The following is a 4,651-nucleotide window of genomic DNA, read 5'->3' on the forward strand; positions in this document are numbered from 1 at the left end:
TCCTAACTAATTGGTGACCTATTCAACACTGTAATTCTATGCTAATTTGTCTTGTAATGTGATTACACATACTTTCATTTTATAATTCTATACATGATGCGATCACATATAATTATAATTTATGACTTTACACATAATTTGTTAAAATTGAATTACATGTACCTAATCGAAACTAAGGTAAGTGTCTAAAAAGACACAACTCTTATGGATATCATCTTCTGTTAAGGTCTTCATGTCACTAGATGGCTTTCATATTGCCAAATTGCTAGTGCTTGGAATCTTCAAATCTAAATGCAGGTAAAACATATTTCGAAAACAACACTTTGAACTTTACATTTAATGATGTCAACAAACAATTAATCATTACTTTGACTTGTGACTAAGAATTGTTCATTTCATGTTATGTCAATGATATATCATGTTTTTTATAAGGAAAATAGGTTTTGAAGGGTGCCTGAAACCCTTTACAGATCAAATAATTTTCAATGAAGCCCAAACATAAAAACAACAATCCTAAGGTGAAATAGGTCACCCACCAAAACAAGGTGACCAGGGTGGCCTCACAGATAACACAGTGCTCTACTACCACCTAAACAGGTTTTAAACGGGATCCTAAAACCCCATGGTTGCAAAAGAAGACATTTAATTTGAACCATGTAAAACTACAAGATAACATATCATATCAATGACATATCATGTTGCTCCTTGCAATTTTCTTGCATATAAAACTCTCATGGATATGTATCTCATGGCACTATCAATTATAATGAGACATCATGTTGCCTTCTTACTACCATGAACTATTATGTTGTCTTTGTATTTTCATCCCCTAATGACTACTCTTTCTATGACACCTTGATAGCGATTATTACTAATCCTTGGCATTTTGAATTTTGACCATTGTCTTAATACATTTTTTACTATCCTAGTGTGTTCTTATTATTTTTCACTCCACATCTAATCTCTGCATCCTATTTATCATATCATTATCAAAAGTGAGGTTAGGCCTATTATTCATACATTGTTGTCCTTTGTCTCTATCCTTTGTCCTTAAAGAACCTTGCTTCATCCTTGAACTTGATGTTTGTAGTAATCTCTCATGGCCTTATATTATTGTGGCTTGATACAATGACTTCCTTGAAAATAACTTGTGATATTCCTTATGAACAGTGTAGCACACAAGTCTTTGTTAACACTTGTATGTCATCATATGCAATAGATTAAAAAGATTTCCAAGTTGGCTAACAACTTGACAAAGGAAATAAGATGATGGAGAAGACACAAAAAGGAGAAAAACAACTAAAAATGGGCAAACTTGTGATTTCAAGGTTTTGAAAATGTATTGCACATGAAAGAAGGGTGTTTATGTTTATAGGTGTGATCAAGACTAAAATTCTTGACTACACTAGTTCATAATGGAGGGGAAAATATTATGTAGTTGAAACTAAAACTTTCAACTACACAAAAAAAAAATGCACGATACTTAATGCATTCAAGTCTAAAAGTCCTTATTGGAAGGTTTTTGGCAACTGAGGATGGAGTCAGGACTAAACATTTTGATTTCAAAGGAAAATTTAATAATATTTAAGTGCAAATAGAATGTCTAATCAGAACTTATAATTTCAACTACACTATGCAAGTGTAAATGTGCACATAAGTGCAATTGGAACTATATCTCTCGATCACACATATAGAAAATGTAAAGTGTCTTGCAATCAAGACTAAAAGTGCTAAATACACTTAAAGAACATTCAACATTGTATGCAATCATGGTTATAAATCCTGACTAAACTAGGCATTCATGTGTTCTGACTACAAGTTACTAGTTCTAATTGCATCTTTTGAGGGTATTGTCAAATGTTGTAATCATAAATGGGAGTTTTGATTGCATTATCATTACAATAGAAAATATGATTAAAATTATTGACTCTCCCATGGAAGTTATGCGGGAAAATTACCTTGTAATCATTAACCGCATTTACCTTTTGCACATGATAATGTTTATGTGTTGTAAAAAAGAATAGTGGTTTTGAAAAGCAAACAAGTAATGTGTACAAAAACTCTTGAAATTTGACTATGATATAACGATTGTTAAGTGATTTCGCACAACATATTGACAAATGACACAAAGTAGTTGATGTAGACAAAACCCGCCAAATCAAAAAACACCCTAAACAAAAAAGGAAGTAGGGCATAAGAAAACATGGAAACACCAAAAATGTTAACAAACCCCTAACTCCAAAAAAAGAAATTGAGTTAAACCATATTTTTGTTTTAAAATGCACAAGGGTTTGGATGATGACAAGGAAGAAATAACAACTCACAAAAGACAGCCTATGATTGATCATGGAAATGCATATTTGTTTGTCAAAAAAATTGATCAATACACAAGTTATATGCTTGCACAAGATTCTAGAAAGAAATAAAAAGATGCTTTACGAAAAACTCAAAACAAGATTCACAAAAGGTCAATGAAAAAGAATCACAAACCATTTAAAATGTGACTTCAAAAACTAATTGCCTTATTAGTTATAATTGGAAATTAAATAGTTATTTATAATTGTTTACATGGCCATTAATGTAATTCGAGACTTTAGGTCAACTAGCAAGTGTAAATTGGGATTTGAAGTTCGAATTGTGTGTGTTTATAAACTCACTTGCAATGAAGGGGAAAAGTTCCAAATTTGAACATTTTTTCATATATATTACGATAGTTCAAAAGATCTGAAAAATATTCAAGTTGTTGTCAAGAGTTCATGTCTTCTAGAAATCCTACAGTCATTAGTATGACATATATCTTTACATCAATATAACATATAGTTTTACAAAAATAAGCAATGCCAATGATGAGTTTGTTTCATGTTATCTTTACATATTAGACAATATTAACATCATCTGTACAAAAAGAAGTATATCACCACACTATCTAGTACAAGGATCACCATTAGTGTTGCTCCAACCTACATGGTCACTTGTATCAATCCCCTAGCTAGGGGATTCCTCGACCAACTCATTACCTGCGACATCCCAGCTATATGAATAGGGGCAATTGTGTCCAATCCCCTAGCAATATCCTGATTCGCATTAATCTTGGGATCTTTGATGTACTAATTAAGAGCATCAAGTTCCTTAGGGTCTAGCATATCTTTATGCTTTTTGAAGTACTAGACAAACCGAATATCATTTTTACGAATCTCTAGAGTGCCTTCTCTCATTAGAATCGTGAATCTCTCCTTTGAAATATCTACCACCGTGGATGCCTATGACATAATATGATAATGTATGAATTTAATGTTAAACCCAATAAGTTGGCTCTTGTTACTTTGAGAAAACTCTCCATTTGTGTCCTTCTAGAGGAACCAAAAGATCTCACAAGTAAGAACATAGCAAAACTTATTAAAATCAAAAGAATTCACAAAACTAGCAGGGATCTCATTCTATGAAAGGCCAGGACAACTATCCCAGACAATGAGATGCCCAAGGAAAATTGACCAAACCACCCCCCCCCCCCCCCCCCCGCCCCCCTCAACACAGACACACTAGACATATTTACAATTAAAAAAGGTGATCAAAGGTTTTGGGGACAGAACAAGCACCACATGTAATAGGATCAAGACCACAAATGACAAAACAAACCCAACAATCAATCTCTTTAAAAACAAGAGCCAACAAAAGCAAGATGTATGGGGTTCACTAGGAGAATGCAAAAAAAATAAAACACAAAGTGTCACTTAGAAATAGACCAATCAAAGCCCCAACATTGGTTAACCCGATAGATAATAGAGGAATTCTCTTTCAACATACTATAAATTTTCTTAATAGAAACATCCATAAACTTACAATCATCAACCCATTTTATTGTTGCAAAGGTATTCAATGTGCAAAACATTTGTAAGAAAATAATATCCAATAGCTTTGGCAATTAAAGAACAAGTCTTTTTTTCTGGTAGAACTGATCTCAGTCCATGTCCCTAACCAATTGTCAAACATGATATCTCTTATTAAGGAAATATTTTTCTCATTCCAAATTTCAGCAGAACAACTTTAAGATAGAGCAATAGGCTTATTTTTCATAACCACACCCCACCAGATAGATTTGTCAAAAACAACATATGAGGAAAGGCTACCAATAGTCCCTTTGGATGAGAGTAAATGGCTTACCCAAGACCATGGCTTCCACAAGGAATTAAACACTTGAGAATCAAAAAAAATCATTTGAAGTCACCCATAACAATGTCACGTAGAGGAATATCCTTCCAATTTTACCTCTTTTAATAACAGACATTTCAATATTGTTTCTAACCAATACTTTCAATGGTTCATCACCCTTCAAGGATTCAAAGATCCATTTAGAAGAAAGAGCACTACCATGCACCCTCAAACCTCTAATGCCTGGACCATCCATGTTCCTTGGTCTACAACACCATTCCCATCTAGCACAATGCCTCCTCTAGTCACCCATGTCATTGAGACCAAAGAAAATCTCTCATAATTTTGTCATTTTATCACACGGACCTGGTGGATCCTCTAGGGGGACTACGTCCAAGGATGGCTTTCTACACTAAGCATTTCTTAGTTATCCGAGATGGGATTATTGTACGCCCTGAGTACTTACATAGATATTAGACTCACACCCTGCGTATCTCCCTTA

The sequence above is a fragment of the Cupressus sempervirens genome, chromosome 8 (assembly GCF_028749045.1).
Source record: "Cupressus sempervirens isolate cs-2001-9-10 chromosome 8, ASM2874904v1, whole genome shotgun sequence".
Lineage (NCBI taxonomy): Eukaryota > Viridiplantae > Streptophyta > Pinopsida > Cupressales > Cupressaceae > Cupressus > Cupressus sempervirens.